This window comes from Diplotaxodon limnothrissa, unplaced genomic scaffold, assembly GCF_057381915.1.
Source record: "Diplotaxodon limnothrissa isolate DT_005_m unplaced genomic scaffold, D_limnothrissa_male_GT1.1 unmapped_scaffold_4, whole genome shotgun sequence".
NCBI classification, from domain to species: Eukaryota; Metazoa; Chordata; class Actinopteri; order Cichliformes; family Cichlidae; genus Diplotaxodon; species Diplotaxodon limnothrissa.
The window spans coordinates 2,297,141-2,317,500 of record NW_028188558.1 but is presented as its reverse complement, the minus strand read 5'-3'; the positions used below and the strand labels follow the sequence as shown (position 1 = coordinate 2,317,500).

The window sequence follows — 20,360 nt, the reverse complement described above, 5'->3', positions numbered from 1 at the left end:
CATCATTGTTGTTCAGCTTCAGAGGTTTGCAGGAATGAACTGATGACCAGAAACAGCTGCAAAGTCCAAGAAAATACCAGCTGGAGTTCAGCTGCATTTGAAGAAGTCAAAGAAAAGTAAGGATGGCAAAGGGCGACGTTTTCTTCCAAAGAGCTGCAAACATGGTCGACGCCTCATTAGAAGAATCATCTGGACATTTGTGAGGAACTCTAACCAAGAAAGCAACGTCACACAGATCCAACAGACAGTTTCCATGACTGCAAGTGTTGAGTGGAAAAATGCTACATTGCATTATTGCATCCTCTCACCACAGGAGGCGCTGTTGGCACCACTGATTGCTGATCAGCTGTTCTCTGATGATCTGATTGATACTGTGAATAACGGGACTCACTGAACTCTGTGACACAGTGAAGATTACAGAGTTTAACTTCACCCTTTAAGACTGACCACAGAACCAAGTCCGCCAGAGCTTTTGTTATATTTTTACATGCTGTGGAGCCATTTGTGGGAGCATTTCAAGTTGCTATACATCAATACAACTGTTATAGCCCTAATTTTAATAATATGTATGCATTAAGTCCATAGTAACTACATAAACTGCAAAAACAACCTCTGCTCATCCATCTCTGTGTGTATCAGGATACATTTGGTTCATAATACACAGAAAAATCAGAGTTATTACCTGTAATAAATGTGACAGATTCCTGCAGTGATAACCAGGCAGGACTGAAACACATCCAAGCTGTCACCACGGTAACAGCACCGTCCATCCACAGGTGAGGGGAGGAGCAAAAAGAGGGACTTTGACCATTTTATACTAAAAACACTCAACTAATGTTTCTAATATGAAACAAATAAGCCCACATTAATGTGAGCGTTTATTAAATAATAATAATGATGATTTCCTCCTGATCTCATTTCCACAGCAGAGAAAACTGTGGTGTATATTGAGGTGGAGGGTGTGGTCTGTGGCTCAGGTGTAGAGTGAGGGTGGGGTGCACCACAGCAGCATGCTGGGACTGCTGAGGGTGGAGGAGGGAGTGATGATGACATCAGAGCTGCAGCACAGAGACCAGTGAACACACAGTCTGTTCATCTTTGCATAGATACAATATACAGCACAATATTGAATGACAGACACGCTGTGGGAGCTTCCACAGATACACTGACGTCAGCATCCAGAGTCCTCCTGCTGCTCCCCCCTCAGAGCCCCGTGATCAGCACCAACACATTCAGTTAGATGACAGAGTCCAGCTGCAGCTAGAATCAGCTCCCCTCTGTGAACAACAGCACAGCGTCAGTGTTTCACACTCAGTGAAAGGAGGAAACAGCAGAAGAACACCATGTGTGCTACGTTTCCCAGGACACACTACAAACTGCACAAATACAGAGCAGCACGTGGAAGGACCTGGAGCTGCATTTACAGAGCTGCAGACAGCGTGATGTCCTGTATGGACAGGTGGAAGGAACCAAGTCCTCAGCTGGAACACTCGTGTTTGTCCACAGACAGGAAACACAGCAGGAAACTTCCTCACAGAAGTGCAGCTCATGGATAACACACTTCCTGTCAGTCAGAATGAGGCTGCAGCCAAACACAGAAAGGTGTTTTTGTCCAGATGAGCCCAGAGAAGAAACACGAGTGTTCACAGACATCAGAAGCTCAGAGAGGTGAAACATGAGGTTGGAGTCCTCGTCAGCATCCAGAAGAGCTGCTGTGAAACCCTGAGTACTCATGACAGACTCTGATGGCACAAACACATCATGATTCAAACAGAAAGACAAACATGGAGCTCCTGATCCTCCTGCATGAGAACAAGCTGACATGAGCGCTGTGTCTGAGAGTGTCTCCCTGTCACAGTGACAATAACACAGCTGCTGCTCACAGTCATTAAACTGACCTGAGGTCAGCTGTGCTCCTTACATATGAACCATGTGACCTCACATCAGTGCTGTGGATGACTGTAGTCATAGAAGAGTAGAGCTGTAGCAGGTGGTGTGAGGAGGAGGTGGTGTATTCTAGTTAACGCAGTACTGAAACACTCCAGCAGAGGGCGCTGTTAAGTCCTTATTGTAACACAGTTACTGTGTGCAGTTAGACTTCATACATAATCTGCACTTATTTCCATCAGACATGCTGTCAGTAAATGATTGGTTTCTATTGATTCTACTTCCTGTTGACTCGTTTGATGACAGTGAAACAATCACAGCTGATTGTGTGATGATGTAAACTGTCACTGTTACATTCAGTGTGTGTGACATAATGTTAGTGCAGGCTGATAACAGCCTGGTTCTGTTAGAAACACATGAACGTGTCCATAGATCAGTGTGTGTTTAACATGAGAGCTTCAGCCCTGCTGATGTGTTAAATAAAGACATGCAGGAAAACTGATGAGACTCTGAAATAACTCTTTATATTTATAATGTAACTCTGCATCAAAAGAACAACAAAGGATCCCAGACAGGTTTCTGTGAACAAAGACCATTCTGATGTTTCTGTGTTTCTAACACTTTGACATTATTAGTAAACAGACTGCAGTGAGCAGCATTTATAAAGAGCTTCTATATAAAGATATGACAGCTGTTTGACAAGTTTATCACTCTGTGTTTGGACCTGATCAGTCCAGCTGTTTACTTGAAACATGTTCATTTACCTGTTCTGTTATATTCATGTTCTTGTCTCTGTTGAAAACACATTTTAATGTCCCTCAGATTTTTCTCCCAGATGAATAAATATAAAAATGACACAAACTGACTGCAGCTACTTTTTGTCCTTTCTGTCAAAAACCTTCATGTGACTCATGAGAGACACGTTTCAGCTGTTTGTGACAGATCAGAGGCCAACAAGTCATTTATAACACTTTCCATCATTGTTTAAAGTTCTCAGTGTTTCTGTGTTGCTGCGTATAGGATCTCCCAGCATCATCACTGTGCTGTCCAATCATTGTGTGCGAGGTTACCCTTATAGTGCGATGTGTGTTTGCACAAAGAGAAGCATGTGTGTCAAATATAAATAAGCACAGAACAGAAACAGCTGCTCGTTTCTTCTGTTTAGAGTCAAGTTAGTGTTTTGTGTCTTTGTTTGAGGCCTGATGTCGAGCAGAGGTGTGTGTAACTGCACTGGTCTGTTATATGTGTGAAGTGTGTGCTTCTCTTCAGCATCATCTTTGTCACTGCTGATTCCTTTGTGTCATCATGTGTTGAGAAGAGAGAACAGTTATAACGGAGGAGCAAAAGGAAGCCCTGAAATCTGCATCAACAAGGAAGTGTTGGCTCACCAGTGATCCCAGCAGAGCCACTGGTTTGGCTCCAGTTGTTCTAGATTCAATGATGTTGTTGCTACAGATACATGTCAGCATCTTTATTGAATTTTATATGAAGCAGAAATGGTGTCATTAGGAGAAGAAGAGGAGAACAAGTCCGGCGAGGAGGCAGCAGCTCTTAAAGATGAAACAGCAGCTCAGCCCTGAGCTCAGAGAGCTGCACATGAAAAAGCTCCTCAAGCAGATCCTGTCAGAGGTTTGTCATCAACAGGAGGAACTGTTCACATCATAGGATGAAGATGCTGTCAGCTGGATGAAGAAGGTTATTTAATGCAAACGTTCACACTGAAGTCAAATTGTTGTCGTGTTGAACAGATTCATGTACTGATCGTCTCCAGAATGTTAGAAGAGCTTCAATGAATCATTAGAAACAACTTACAGCTGCACAGCTGTGTCAAACACATCTGTGTGTCATTGTGGGATTGTTGTGTTTCTACATGTGACACACGTCTAAAACATGCACACAATCTGAACACAAACAGGGACTCATGTGTTCCCACAGCCAGATGCTGAGAGCCATTTCCTTGTAGTCCTGTGTCTACATACATGAACCATTAGATGTTATTGGAATGATTGTCAGCTCTGATAGTTTCATGTGTGTTTAGCTGGACGCTGTTTGATCCTCGACATGTTTAAAGGTGTCCAGTCCTGAGACACTGGGGCTGGAAACAGCTGTGATGTCATTGGACTGTCACACAGACAGAAGTGCATGAAGCGAGCAGCCGAGGAGCCGCTGATGTTTTGGATTCAACAGCATTTGAAAGGTCGACACAGACACATTTGCACACAGAAAGCTGAATCTGTCATATGCCACAGTGAACTCACTGTTCAGTGTTTTTCAGGAAGCTTCTTAACTGCCTCTGCTGCCAAACAAGCAGCTGATGTCCTTGAGAAGAAGCTGAAGAAGTCTTCAACAACAAATACAGGAAGTGGACTTTCAAATACTAGATTCACTTTAGACTCACAGAGAAATGACTCAACCAGCTGTGTTTGACTATATGAAAGGTCAGTGTGTGTCTGCACACAGACTGTTGTGTTGGACTGTTATTCAGTTGTCTGCTGAATGTTTTCAAATGTCTGCATCTCAGCTGTGATGAGGCTGGGGGTCATGGGAGGCCACCGTAGCAGCCTCTTCAACATCATGACATCATCATAAATGCTGCTGGACTGTCTGAAGGACTGACGGTGAAAAAGCCGTCGGGAAGGAAACAGAAGACATTTCAGAGGCTGCAGCAGATTTCTTTGATTCGGGGCCTTTTTCAGCTTTATTGGACAGAGCAGTGAAGATAAGTGACAGCAAAGCAGAGAGAAAGGGGGCGTGGCCCGGGTCAAAGCCAGGCCAGCTGCTCTCCACCTCGTGGTCACCTGCTCATCCTAGTGAGCTCCACCAGCAGCCCTTTCACACACTTTACACTGTCAAACACTGTGTGTGGACCTCAGCTAACAACAGGCTGCATTTAAGTCTGGACTACATGCTTTTATATTGTTTTTATTCCATCAGCAGCTCAACATCATGAGCAGCTTTGACATAAAGACATCAAACTCAAGCTGACTTTAAACTACTTTTAATACAGGGGCTCAAAAACAACAACATCTTTATTATATATCAGGACACAAAGTCATTTCATCTCAAAGGGAAACTGTCACGATCTGGTACAGGGATTCAAGCGCAGAGCGGTAAGGTATCTCCAAGGTGTGGTTTATTTACAGTGCAGTGCAATATATGTACAGTGAAGGGATCCAAAACTCCGGGGGGGGGGAAATCACAGGGTAACTCGCTCACGTCTTCTTCTCTCACACTCACACACTTTCCCGCAGCAGGGAGGTCGCAGGTCCGGGGGGGGAATCTGAAGCAGACGAGAAGGCAGGTCACCAACTAATCACAAATCACGGATATGAAGCACAAGAGCTGTGAGAAAACTAACGTTAGGGGTACAATCATCCAGCGACGAGAGGATCTGTGTTCCAGCCTCAAATAGTGCTCCCGGTGATGATGGGTGAGTGTTGTCAGGTGTGTGTGTGGGCCAAGGGCGGGAGCCCACAGTGAGCTCCGCCCAGGCAGAGAGGGAGAAAACAGCAACAGCAATTGTAGCCTTGTGGGGCCGACCGGGCAGGCACGGAGACCATGACAGGAAACAGCTTTATTTGTGTTAAGATTCAATATTGAGGAAGGGTACAAGAGGTGATCGAAGAATAACCACACCGATCCGGCCGGGTGAAGTCAAACGATGATTTTAATGAATACACGCGTGGGAAGACACTCTGTACGCAGACAGCCAGTAGTCCTCGACTTAATCAAAGCATGAACAGATATTTTATAGCATCAGGGTTTGTTTACTGACGCCCCTTCATACGTCACAGACACATTTTATACATAGATCAAATCAAAACCACAACGACTTTTGACACAGTTTAAAAGAACAATTGTCTCCTATCTTCACAACAGGTGCTTCCTGTCACTGCCGGATGCTCGCAGCAGTTCTGCGACAAACTGCTCTTTGCAACATCAGCAAAACATAATTAAACTTTCACCTATAAATGATTCTCTAACTAAGTGTGTGTCTGCGTGCTAACCACAATTGCACCCTGTTTCACCTCGCGACTAGCTCCTGACCCCTCACCAGACAGAGAGACAGAAACCACTCTCGTATGTGTAATAATCGAACTGAAACTATGGATATGACTTTTACTAAATAAATGTTTTAATCAAGAACCTCTACTAAACATAATAGCTGTGTGCATAAGCATCTTAAGGCCTTCTTAAAGCTATCTGTTACATTGTTAAAGCAATGATCATACTGTTGCTTAAAATAACTTCCTGCTTGTGCAAACTCTCTGCAAGCCTGTTTCCTGTCAGCCTGTGACTTTTAGCCTTTCTGAAAGACACACACTGTTCACCCCTGAATGCAATATAAACTCCAGATTATATTATTAATGCAATGGTACTGATGACAATTATTTAACAATAGCAGTAAAATAATTTCCCTGCTCCACACTCCCTCTCTTGACCTCTGGAACACCAGAGGTCACAATACATTGTGTCCTCACTCAGACCCTTCTCTGGTGGTCTCGGACCTCGAGATCTCCAGGATCCTCGCCCCTCCTGTGGTCGCCGAGATCGATCTTCTGCAAAAGAAACAAAACACCTTTTCCTGCACCTCCCTAACTTATCCTATCTGGGACTCTTTAATCAAAAGCCTGATCCTAATTATCTTCTTAACTTATTGACTTGTATTTATGTATACTCTTCAACGTTACTCATCCCTTTAAACTCTTTAAGCCCTGCTTTCACGTCCGGTTGCTCGCTCTATTTTCCCTTATCTGATCATCAACATCCCGTGCACAAATTGTCGCTGCTGCAAGTTCCTCTACTCCAAAAGAAAACAACCACTTTAATCAATTAAGTTTAAGCATATAAGCAATTACTCCTGTATACATTTCATCATAGCTAAATGCTGCCTTGAAACAACTCCTATGTGTTAACTTCATTTTAACCTCACATTTCCTATGTTATAACCCATTTTGGTATAGCCTTTTTATTTCATTTTGCTCCTTTTAATGTAACAATACCTTCTAATTCTAGTTTATCAGACTTAACCAAAATATATGCTTTCCTTCCTCTTTGGTCCTTCTTTAAGTTCAGTTAAAAGCTAAATGAATTTAAGGCCTTTTGCCTGGAATCAATACTGTCATGTGTGTTTCTGGACTCTGTGTCTGTAAGCGTGTGCAATCCTTCATGAACTCATATTATCCTCACAGTAGATTGGCTAATCATAGCGCTAGCCAAAGGCTCGTGACCCTCCAGAGACAAATTTGAGCCACAACTCCTTTAAAAGCACAAAATGCAATATGTATAAAAATCATTTCTATTTATAAGCTCCCCCTTTATCCTAAAAATACCTCCTATGTAATATCTGTATGTGTAAGCCTACATTATAACCACTTCTTCTAAAGATCAAAAAAAATCAAAGCTGTTCTACCCCTTCAACCCTCACTAATTTTCCCTCTAAGATTTATTCACAGCTTTGAAAAACTGGCATTGTATCTTCTAAACAGGATTCAGTTCTGTCATGGTCCTGGGCCATGTTGGCCCAGTATTCTTGGTTCCTTGTATTTTCGCTCCTTATTTAGGCCAGGTTTTCTCAGGTGTCCTGTTGTGGTGTTCCCTAAGTGTTTTTTCCCTTTGTGACTCTTACCCCCTTGTGCCCCTCTGTCTATTTATGAGCGCTCGTCTCTCTTTGTGTTTATTCAACCCGTTCTCACTCCCAAAGCGTAACATTTTACGCTAGGTGACAAATCGTCACCATATTACGTTTTCGGCTACCCACCACGTTCCTAAATGACGACCTCGGAAAAAGAGGGAATATGAGAACCGTCTGGACTGAACCTACACATGTTCGCTCTTTTTCTTCAAATCGCTTAGAAACACGCTATTTAACATCATTAAAGTCCTGGTTAAGGTCAGGAATAAGGTTATGGTCAGGGCTAGGGATAAGGTTAGGTTTAGGGCTGGAATACAGGGCTGGAACGTCTATTACCGCGGGAGCGTCATTGCACTGGATTCCAGCCATAACCCGCCGCGTACCATAAGAACGCCGAAGGTCTCCTTTCGCGTTCCTCAGGAACGCCGCGGGACGTGACAAAACGTCGACATGTTACGCCTCGGGAGTGAGAACGCTCTGGTTTATTCCATGTTTCCCCCAGCCTGTTATGTCTGTGTTCTCCCCGTGCTTTCTCTCCTCCTGTCTGAACCTCTGTGTACTTCCTGTTTTACTTTGACAGTCTCTCGTCAGTATGCGTAATGTTGTGTTCACTCCTGCCCTGTCTCGTTATGTTTATCAGTGTCACCTGTGTTCTCCACCTGTGTGTAATCTCCCTGTGTTCTCTGGGTGTATTTAAGTTGTGTCTTCTGTTATGGTAGTTGCTGGTTTGTCTGTGTTGTTTCCCCTCGGTCTCCCTGCGTCTCGTTTCTGGTTTGTGTTATTAGCTTACCCAGTTTAGGTTTCTTGTTTTCCACCAGTGCTGTTTTGTGCCCACCGTTGTAAATAAATATTCACCTGCACCAGAGCTGCCGCCTTTTGGGTCCTTTTCTACAACTCCACACGGCTTGCCTCGCAAACCGTGACAAGTTCACTTTTAATCCTTTAACCTTAACTTAAAAATAACAGTTTCAGTTTTACCATATCCAAATGATCAAAAACCCAAAAGGTCCTGAAATGATCCTAAATTATTAAACAATTAAATTATTAAACCCTAAACCCCCCTTTATCTTGATACATTTCATGTGTCAAGATACTATACAAAACTTAAAAATGCTCAGTTTCCCCACTCATGATCCAATCTATGTCATAAAAATAAACTTAAAACAGAACAGTTATCAGTCATGTGTTTCTTCAATTAATGATAACTGAGTTACATCAAAAAATATTTCCCCTTTAGCATTTGGCATTCTCCCAACAATATACTATAATCCCATAATCTAACCCCAGTCAACAAAACAAAACAGAAATTTTCTCTGGTAAAAACAAATTGTTTGTCCACATTAATTCATCCTCACTCACATGCAGTCACACATTCACTCACATGCAGTCACACCATGTATTTGCTGATAGTGGAGCTTCCCGCACGATCAGATACTCCACCCTCAGCAAAATGAGCTCCGTCATTTTTTATTTTCCATAGGAAAATATTTCTTTATGCTTTTGGACTGGATTGACTCGCATAAAATCCTTTTTACAGGGACTTACGACCTGAATAGTCCCCACAGGTAGCTCTCCTCAGCCAATTGTAATCTGGAAAGCCGCCTTATATTTGCTCTTCCCGAGAATTTTCAGCGCCGTTATTCACTGTTGCAGGCCTGCTTAAAACAGAAATGAAAAAATAGAGCTGATTGTTAGCTCATAAAAACAAAACAAAGTCACCTGACCGGTTCTCTTTAAGTGCACTGTTACAAAATAATGGGCCCCTCCCAGACATGTCCATGTTTCCTAAAACTCCCTCTATTAAAAACAAAAATAACAACCCAAACCTAACTGACAAAATCAACCCATCACCACAACAACCTTAAACACACAAGTCTTGCCACCACATAATTTCACCTCCTCAATACACCGAAAGTCTCATTAAAACCACACAATTTGCACACAAAAATCACCCCCTTTAACATACTTAAATTCAGCATAAGACCCCTTACGACATCATATAATCACTAAACTATAAATTCCCCACCCCAATCTGCACTTCTCGTCTCTGCTATGCTTCCTCTTCCTGAAAGTCACAGTCACACACACACTCAGGAAGCTCCTTCGTCATATGGCTTCTTCTATTCCTCAATTACAAACTCAAATGTATTTTATTAAACATTCACACCATTGTATCATTCATACAAAATAGCAAGCTGTTCTTCATTGCATATGTTTGTGTTCTTAGCCAGGTTTAATCTCTATCTCTGCATTAAACTCCATGAGCTTGTCTTGTCTTTATAAGGTTAATGCATTTTCTGTTTGTGTATGTGAATTTGCATATGGTGCTTTTGCAGTGTGTCAGACTCCTTCATAATTTTGCCTTTAAACAGTCAATTTTCTCCTCCCCAAATTTACTAACCCAAATTCTGATTTCCTACCTTAAATAGCAGCATTCCTTGTCCTCAGCCAGAAGGTAGGGCTCCACTTGCCACTTACCCCCTCTGCCTCAGCCCAGCGGCCTTACCCGTCAGGTCCCGTCTTCTTACTGAAGCCGAGTAATCGTGACTGTGCCTGCCTTAGGTTGTCCCAGGGTTTCGAGGTGGGATCTTACCCGTCATGGGCTATCCAGCCTTCCATACTCGCCTGATACGGGGCCCAAGTGGGCAGGGGAGGGAACACACTGGCTCTGGGAATTAAAGGAATGTAAGCTGCTTCCTTCATTGCATCTTATATTAAACTATCTCACTTCTGACTCCTTCCTAGAATAATTTCACATATGGCACTTTGTGTATGTGTGTTTTCTATTCATTAATGTAATTGTCAGTTATTTTCTCTCTTCATTTTACTTTTTTATCTGTTTGTTTGTGACGTTCTACTTTAGTTCTACTAAACCTTGATGTAAAAACAATACTCCCTTATTTCACGCACACACTCTGCATTTTGCCTACGCACACACTTCTCTCTCAGACTTCCTCTGTTCACACACCACCTTGCACTCACTCTACTATCAACTTTCATAGTGTTATTATTATTTAGTATTTTGTACACCTCACACAGAATCATTCAAATCGAGTACTCACAGCATTCACATCACAACCTTCAACTTTCACTTTCAATCCTGCAAGACGCAGAGATGGACATCTCCTTCACCTAACATAGAACTAAATTACCATATCAACATACAATTACTGAAATTCAAACTCAAATACACCGTCTGTTTTAATAAAGTAAAAGAGTAAACGGGTGTACCAAGTGTATGTACTTATGTGTTTTAAACTGAAAGAAAAAGAAACTCAAACTCTTATAACATCACTCATGCATCTCTTAAATTAAAAACACTTTCAAACTTTAAAACCTCCTACTTTACATCACCAAAGAAATACCTCTCACACCTTCATTCATCATTCAAAACCTTCTAGTCACCGCATTCACACACCTAAACTGTGACCAGAATTGAGGAATATAACTCAAAACACACTTTCCTAAGAGTATTTTAGACATGCTTGTCATAATCAAAAAAGCAAGTAAAAAACAAACAAACAAAAATTGAAACCTCTATTAATTCTCACCGCACACACAAGAAATTGCAAAAATAAAACACACCAGCAACTAATGCTGGAGAAAAGTTACTACTGAAAGTGATGTGTTAGTCTTAAGTATATACAGTGCACTCAATATATTTATATATCTACATCCAAACTCAGTCAATTACTATACATCCACTACGGCAACTCAAAACTTTATTTATAGTCCTCTAATAAACATAAATGGCATTTGAAACACACACTCAACAATGTTTGCAGCAGTATTTGTAAAACCAACTGTGGTTTAAACAGTTCACTGCTTACTCATTTGCATTTTCACTCACACACACACCGTCTAAAAATAGCAGCAGCATTGCCTCAGACTCCTTTCACACAGATCTTTTTATATTACAAAGACGTCTTATATTTACAACTACTGTCAGATCTGTCAGCTTTAGCGCCTAACCAATTTTGACAAATTTCAGTTAACGGTCTAACCGATAAAGTCCAACTTTTTTGTAATCAATTAACCAGTATCTGTCCAACAGTTTCTGGCCTCATGTCTAAAGTCCCTAACTCAATTAAGAGTGTCCAACACCCAAGGTCCAACCTTTGCTGCCCAAAAAAGCGCAGATTACCGTTCCAAACGGTAAAGTGGTCCAACCACTAGCTATTTTGGAGGTTCTCCCCGGTTGCCGACCGTACTAACCCTATTCGCCGATAGGTCAGGGCCAAGCGTCCTCGGCCAGGAGGGAGCATTACCTCCGAGAACTGCGCTTCCTACCAGTCCAACTGGCGTTCTTGAGTAATTTATAATACTTTGGAACAACAGTAAAACACCCAACAAAGTGTAAGACTGAAGCAGGTCCAACCTTATAACCAAAAAATAACCAAATTCCCTAACATACTAAAATCATTTCCAGCAGTCCAACTGCTTCCCGCGGTCCAACCGCATTAAATTCTTTCCAGCAGTCCAACTGCTTTAAATCCTCAGTACTGTCATGAAATTCTCATCAAAATCAAAACAGACATCCACCAGTAACTTCAGTGAGTAGACTTAAATTTTATCATTTCCAATTTGGCACACTTTGGAAATAATTCAACAGGTAGTGCCTTACCTTTTGGATAAGCCGGCTTATGCCCACTCACTTAGACCACTGGAATTCATGTCTGCCCGTCAGACCACCTAAGACCCCGGATTTCTCCGTCTAAACCTCCAACTCTCCCTCCTCAATAACCGGACGAAGCCCCCAAATGTTAAGATTCAATATTGAGGAAGGGTACAAGAGGTGATCGAAGAATAACCACACCGATCCGGCCGGGTGAAGTCAAACGATGATTTTAATGAATACACGCGTGGGAAGACACTCTGTACGCAGACAGCCAGTAGTCCTCGACTTAATCAAAGCATGAACAGATATTTTATAGCATCAGGGTTTGTTTACTGACGCCCCTTCATACGTCACAGACACATTTTATACATAGATCAAATCAAAACCACAACGACTTTTGACACAGTTTAAAAGAACAATTGTCTCCTATCTTCACAACAGGTGCTTCCTGTCACTGCCGGATGCTCGCAGCAGTTCTGCGACAAACTGCTCTTTGCAACATCAGCAAAACATAATTAAACTTTCACCTATAAATGATTCTCTAACTAAGTGTGTGTCTGCGTGCTAACCACAATTGCACCCTGTTTCACCTCGCGACTAGCTCCTGACCCCTCACCAGACAGAGAGACAGAAACCACTCTCGTATGTGTAATAATCGAACTGAAACTATGGATATGACTTTTACTAAATAAATGTTTTAATCAAGAACCTCTACTAAACATAATAGCTGTGTGCATAAGCATCTTAAGGCCTTCTTAAAGCTATCTGTTACATTGTTAAAGCAATGATCATACTGTTGCTTAAAATAACTTCCTGCTTGTGCAAACTCTCTGCAAGCCTGTTTCCTGTCAGCCTGTGACTTTTAGCCTTTCTGAAAGACACACACTGTTCACCCCTGAATGCAATATAAACTCCAGATTATATTATTAATGCAATGGTACTGATGACAATTATTTAACAATAGCAGTAAAATAATTTCCCTGCTCCACATTTGGAATAACCAGCACTATCAACTGGTTTGGGATCTCCACCAGTTTCATGTCTTTGCAGCTTCTCCAACAAAGTTCCTGTAAAATCAGCATGTTTGTCTTTATTGGTTTGATAGTGATTGATTATTCAGTCCCAATCTGCTGTCATCTAAAGAACAAAATGATGTTTCTATGAGTCACAAAGCTCCAGATGTTGTCGGCTTCACAAAGAAAACAAAGAACTTAAACACAAAGTGTTTGGAGCCAAAATGTTCCCAAGCTGCTCTTTTTGAAATGGCAGAGGTACAGTGGTGTCTAACAGCACACTGTGGAAGGCAAACATGTTATTGTTGGATGAAACTTCATGAATCCTTTGTAGATTTGAGCTGTTGGAGCCTTTCTTTTCTCTTCAGGTGTACAGATGCTGAGGAGGCAGGTGAAGCAGGTGGAGCTGTTGTGATGCTGGCAGAGGGTGTGTCTTAGTAACTCTGTGAGGCAGAACTGGATCCAACATTGTGGATGTGTTGATGTTGGAGCCATTAAGAGTCTCTGGCCACACTGTAGGATTTCCCTTTGATCCACTGTGGGGGCATTTTGGAGTCTGTCAGTGAAACTCTTCATGTTTGTGTTTGACTCCAGTTTATAGAAACAGAGAAATGTGTCATGCTTTTGTTCGGCCTCCACAAATACACACATTTGTTCATTGGTTGGACTTTTTGGAAGGAGACACATTGAAAACCATGTTAATAAGATCTTGTTGTTTCCTGTGGATCCGACACAGAGAGTGGACTTCAGACAGAAAGCGTGGAAGAGATTTTAGAGGCCGTGTGTGGCAACAGGAAGTTTCTGTGTGTTTGCTGATCTTACATGTGGAAAACAACACGTGATGTTTGTGAAGTTCTACAATGATCATTGTTCTCACAGCATTTTGAGTGGGAACAGTTCAAACTGGGAGTAGTGGGAGTTATTTACTGATTGAAACAAGCTGAATGTTTCTGTGACGATGAAGATCAGCAGCTCAGCTGATCAATGAACTGACATCTATCAGTCGTTTCATGAGATGAAGTCATCAGCAGACATTTGTTCTGACTGTGTGATGAATGTCAGAACGTCAGGGCTCTGCTTTAGTCACTGCTTGATGATCATTGGCTCATTGTTGAATCCAGGGCCCAGTCTGACCTCTGACCTTTGCTGCAGGTCTTCTGTGTTATCTCCACTTTCATGTCTGATCTTCTGCTGTATCGTCCAAAATAAACATCTGGATCATTTCCAACACTTCAGCAGATCTTTAGTTTGGGCAGTGCAGCACAGAATAACACATATTGTACTATACTGCCCACTTCCTGATCTTATTGGATCTGTGTGTGAGGTTGGTGAAGGAAACACATGTTTACTGAGTGAGTCGCTGCCATTAGGAACTAGTTTTTATATCACAGCCTGGAAATCACACAGGACCATTTCTGCAAGTGAAAAGTCGTCATTGGAGGAAAATGATTGTGTAGTTTGTTCGACTGAAGACTTGTCCCAACTACATGTGCTGCTGACCTTTGACCTTTCCTTTAGGTGCACAGAGGAGTCTGTGGAAACATCCAGAACTGAGGCAGTGCTACAGATGCTTCAAATAAAGTGGTGTATTATCCATGTTTTCTATGGATCACATCCAGTATCCTGATCTAACGAGCCCCCTTTTTCTGGATTTTAGAGCCTCTGACTTTTGCTGCGTCTCATTTCAAGCACAAGAGCAAGAAGTGGATGAAGAAATGGGGCGAGTGGGGTCAGTGTGGTGCATGTCAGCTGTGCTCACACATGCTTTCACAAAGAACATGTGTGTTCATCGGCAGCATTAAGGTGCACTTTATTCTTCACAATAATAAAGTATTCTGACTTTATTCTTCTGAATGCTCACAGTCATGTTGCAGCTCTGCTCTGCTTTAAGAAAATGTTCTACCAGGATGTTACTTTCCTAAACGTGTTCTCCAAATGTTCCAAAGACTTTGTTCTAACTCGTTCTACATGATGAAACATCCACACTGAGTTTAAGAAGGACACACAAACACCATCTATCCTTTCATCATGTGTACAAACGTGTTCAGATGTCAAATGTACCGTGAATGGATGCAAATGTGGATCGTTCCAATAACATGAGACAGTTTTGTAAATCCAAACTTCTGTGGTGCATTTGATGACCTGCAGAGGAGAACAAGTCGGGCTTTTCAGCCCTAACACAACCTCTTTGTTCTCAATACTACAAAACCTTCAAAGGCTGATATGCAAGTTTGCATGAATCACCAACACAGTAGTATTTGTTTCTAGTATAATTATAAATAAGCTGATCAAATATCTGCTGACTGATTAGATCCAGTATTTGTTACAGATGAATTGGATATCACAGCATGTTGTTAATCCGTCATATCAAACTAAACCGTGTTGCTGGTGTAAATATCCTCCAATCAAGTCAGATGAGGGCTGCTGTTGCCAGGTAACGATGATGTCACACTTCTGATCTTTAGCATCGTAGCGCTCGGAGTCTGATGTTGGCTCATGTGTTGTCACCAACATGACGTTCTACTAGTCAAGGCCTCAGCTTAACCCACTGATGCTGATCACACAGACCCACTAATAGAACTGTTTCATCAGGTTTATGCAGCGTCAGCATTAATGTCACATTTAACCAGACCACATTTACATTACAAGCCCACTACAACCATTATCAACATGTTAAATTACATTATACATCTGCACTGATTTAAAGTATTTTAACCTGATTCATTTTTCCACCTTAACAGTTCATTCCTCAAATCAAACAAGATATTTGACCCTCAAAAAATGTACCAACAAATAATTTTGTAATAAAACATTTATTTTTCAGCTTTTACAAGTGAAATCAAACAAGTGTGTTTAAGAGTGAAACCAGAGTGGAAGCTGCTCATATAGAGTCCAACCCAGGCTAAAGTAAGCTGAGTAGAGCAGCATCGTCAAAGTGTCGGCTCTCTGGACACGGTGCAAGATCGCCATCTGCAGGACTAAACTAGTTTTTCTCGCCTTCCTCGTCAACATCAAGATGATGTCATCGTACAGCAAAACATGCAGATCAGGTGACGTGACTGTCTGAGAGGCGGAGTTAAACTGTGGCAGGTAAGCATGTGGAGGAGGAGCAACAACATGACGCTGGAACATCATCATTGCATTATACAGTTTCCTAACTGGATGCTGTGAACAAGAACAGCTGTGGAACCAGGGTCCTGAGTGTCATCTATGGATGAATGCTGGTCAGTGTGTTGCTGGTGATGAATCACAGCGTCCATCTCACAGTGGCATAGCTGGACTGGCCATCGGGCATACCGGGCATTTGCCCGGTGGGCCGCTGGCGATTTTTTGTTTTTGGGCCGATGGATTTTTTTTTTTTTTTTAGGAAGGGTATATATAATGAAAGGTGTTGGATTGGCCAATTGGTCATGATCGACTCTGGGCTGGACCAATTACAGCCGAGGAGGCCGGATGCACCCGCCCCCTTGTTTAGCAATCACGTGATTTTCGCGCATTGCATGCCGGGAACTCGTGGCAAAACAATCCAAGTACCGCATCAAATGCAAGTGTTTGCAGCACCGCAAAACGTTCATTCTCCGGTTCCAATACCTTCTTGTTTTTTCTTTGCCGCACAAAAAAGGTATGTACAAAACAAAAGGAGAACAATGCCGGTCCGTACAAAGACAGACTCGACGAAAAGACCAAAGAAAAAATCAAAGGAGTGAAAGGGTCAGACCCTTACAAGCACACAGAGTGGACAAAAGACGTTAGCGTACTGCCCAACTTTCACCACGCTCAGATTTATAATTATACGGTTCTTGGAGTGAGTGCATACACTCATGAAGTTTAGTAACTTCAGGTCACTGTAACAAGCCCAGGTACAGTTTACCGACGGATGGGTGCAGGACCTTGAAATGCACCGTGTAGAACGAAAGACCATCGTACGAACAAAGGTAAGTTTACAAGTCTCACATATCGTCGTCATAAATACACATTCGTTAACCGTTTATTAATATAACCTTTGAGCTCAACGGTAATTAATTAGTAGTGGAAATAATTTCTGGTAGCATTACAGAAATGTAGCAGTGACAATAATATTGTATGCTGTACAATTAGTGATACAAAACAACTGTTTTATCCTGTGAATAAAAGTATATGTTTTTGTCAATGTACCATAATAACAGAAGCGAAACACAATATTGTGTCAGGACAATTCACTATTTATGCACAATAAATAAAGGAGCATAGCGCGACAATTTCTGTTAAGCGCCAGAGTTGCTTGTAACCTATATCATAATTATGTTATGAAGAATGACGTATTAACTACTACAAAACTCTGACCTTTGTGGGAATGCTTGGAGCAGACTAACCTGTGAGCTGGAGTGTTCTGAGACGTTATATTTGGTATATCCAGACCATCCGTCGGCTCTTACTTCGGAAACATGGCTTAAAAAATTTCTCTTCAACGACGTAATCCGATAAAAAAAAAAACGATCTCCCGTCGGCTTCCCGTGGCTGTCATGTGACCGGCTATTGAAGTTAATAATACAACAGCTTCTTGCCATTTTTTGGGTTTCTTTTTATCGCTGTGTGATTGAGTTCAATTGAACGCCTGCGTGCGCTAGTACCGCTTGCCACAAGTTCCCAGAATCCTTTGCGGTTTCACCCCTGAATGACGTCACATTTTCAATCTTTATCCTGGTGGGCCGGTCTCTAGTCAAAATGCCCGGGCCGATTTTTTGTCCCAGTCCAGCCCTGCACAGTGGAGTCACAGCTTTTCTTCAGCTGCTCTGCTCTTCAAATGTAAGGCATCGACAGCTCTCCTTTTCAGCTCCGTTGGAATATCACCTTCTTCTGTCTGAGAAATGTTCATGAAACAAACCTGACAAAACACAAACAGCAGCACTAACAGTAAATTGTAGTTATAAACCCACATTTGAACTCTACCTACTTGTTCATCGAGGCATGAGTACAAGGACAAGGAGACGTCACAGACATGTGGAAATTGTGATGTGAAGACGGTGGACTGTGGTGGCCACTGCAGACTGTTGGACTCTGTTTGTTCTGAAGGCAGGACTGTGATGCAGTTTTCTGCCTCGCCACTAGAGGGCGCGGCCGTTTTGTGGGTAATGTTTTGACTGGGATGAAAAATGGTGTTCATGGAGGCAGTGTGAATCACAAGTTATGCTCGGGAGCAGTTTATGTGGGTTCGATGAGAGTGTGCGTCCATAAGACTGAACCACACACATACTCACACCCACGCTAAATCTGCCATTAAAGAGCTGAACGATCATCCCGTCCTCGTTATTTTCTGGAGGGTCATAGTGGCACTTGACCTGTGCACACCCTGCGATCACCACCGTAGAACTGAACCTCATAGCAGAAATCATCATAACACTGTTACAATCTTCTTCAGTCTCCTGTTACAGTTTATTTATTTATTTTGTTATCATTTATTCATATTTATTTTTCAATGAAGATGACGACCAACTGCGGCTTGAGTCATTGAATTTACACCAAGCACAGGTGACCGAGAGGTTTTGCAGGTCTTTCCTCCTTACTGCTGTCAGACTCCACAACATGGTCTCTGCAGAGGACCCCACATGTGCAGACAAACACACACATCCCATACACAATTGTAAATCTCGTCCTGTCTCCTTGATGTGCAATGACACCAAGTGCAATTTTTCCCCTTTGTAACAAAGTATTTTATTCTACGTACTATTATGTCATTCTGTTTATCTTAGTCTATTCTACTGTTTTTCTCTTTTTCTCTTAATCTTTTACTGCTCTTGTACTTTCTGCCGTGGCCATCTGACTTCTGCTCATCCAGATCACATCCAGGAAACTTCCAGCCGTGATTGGCCCGTGCAGGCTTGTGATCAGATGCTGCTCTTCTAGGGAGCGCTTGATTTTCTTTTGTTTTGTGTCCTCTTGGGATTCGATATCACAGGGTGTCAGACGCTGATCCATCCTCCTCCTCTTCCGCCTTCTGCTGGGTCCCTTAGGTTAAAGCAGCTCGTGGACATCCATGGAGGAAGAAGCTGCTTGCTGAGACAGATCCACGTCCATCATTTCATTTAAGAAGCCCAGCTAATAGACAAGATGCTGGAAAGTCCTCTTGTCCTTAAATGCATCCTTGTATGGCTGTTTTTGTGCACAGCCTGGATTCTCAGTTTGTATCGTTGGATTTTCTCACACCGGCTCACAAATGTAGGATTTTGTTTTCAGGTGGTGCTGAAATGAGTCGTAGGGCTTCAGGGTTCAGGTCTCAGTGCTGCTGGCTGAACTTTGTCTCATGTTCTGAGTCTTAAATAAAGTCAGTCAGGATTATTTATTGTGTCGAGTCTCATGAGAATTTTGTGATGTCAGCTGGCACAGATTCAAAGCAGAGCTCAGAAATCTGAAATATATTTGAGTTATAAATGGAGTTTAGAGAACGAGCTGCTGATGAAGCCAGCTGTGTACAGGAGGTCAAAGGTCAGAGCTCCTGTGGGTCTGAGGGCGGCCTCACGCTGGAGAAGGATGAAGGAGTCTGACCTGAGCCAGTGTTTGACATGAACACATCAGCACTGCTGTCAGTGAGCCTAACGACAGCCGTTAGCATCATTTCAGTGTTTCAGTCATAAAAACACTTCCTGTCACTGTGGTGGTTACAGCGACTCAGTGGATTGGGAAACTCATCTGTAACCAGAAGGTTGCAGGAACAACACCTGCACCACCATAACAAATAAAACATAAACATTCACTTTGGCTCTTACACTCAGTCTGCACTTTCATTCATGACTTTAACAGGTAGAAATGAGCTTTGAAGAAACATCAGTTCAGTGCTGAAATATTCAAACGTTGCAGGAAGAACAACAACAAAGTGATGACGGATGTTTGTGCTTCAAACAGGAAAACCAGCAGAAATAAATCACAGCCTGCCAGAGGTTTGGGAATTTCCGAGGTTTATTTGAACGCAGCACAGTGTTTCGATGTTCCCGAGTGTCCTCAAACGCCGCATTAGGCTGAAAGTTTACTTTCACTTCCTGAACTTCGTGGAGTGGAGCTTGTTGTTGGTATGTGAAGAAACTGTAAGTTTGCTTTGTTTCCTCCTTTAACAGTTTGTCTTTAGGAACTTTACTGTTTGTTCAGCTCGTGTTTGATTTCTTCACACAACAAACTGTGTGTGTTTGTATTTCCGGTCTCTCCATTAAAGTCAGTGTGTAATGTTTCCTGGCTA

The 20,360-nt window shown here is 42.2% G+C and overlaps 1 protein-coding gene across 1 annotated transcript in view; it reads right to left on the bottom strand.

The window, feature by feature from the left end:
* The window catches only part of LOC146606877 (protein NLRC3-like), a 563,637-nt gene that overhangs the window by 381,852 nt on the left and 161,425 nt on the right, over positions 1 to 20,360 (bottom strand). The gene's annotated exons all lie outside the window — the stretch shown is intronic.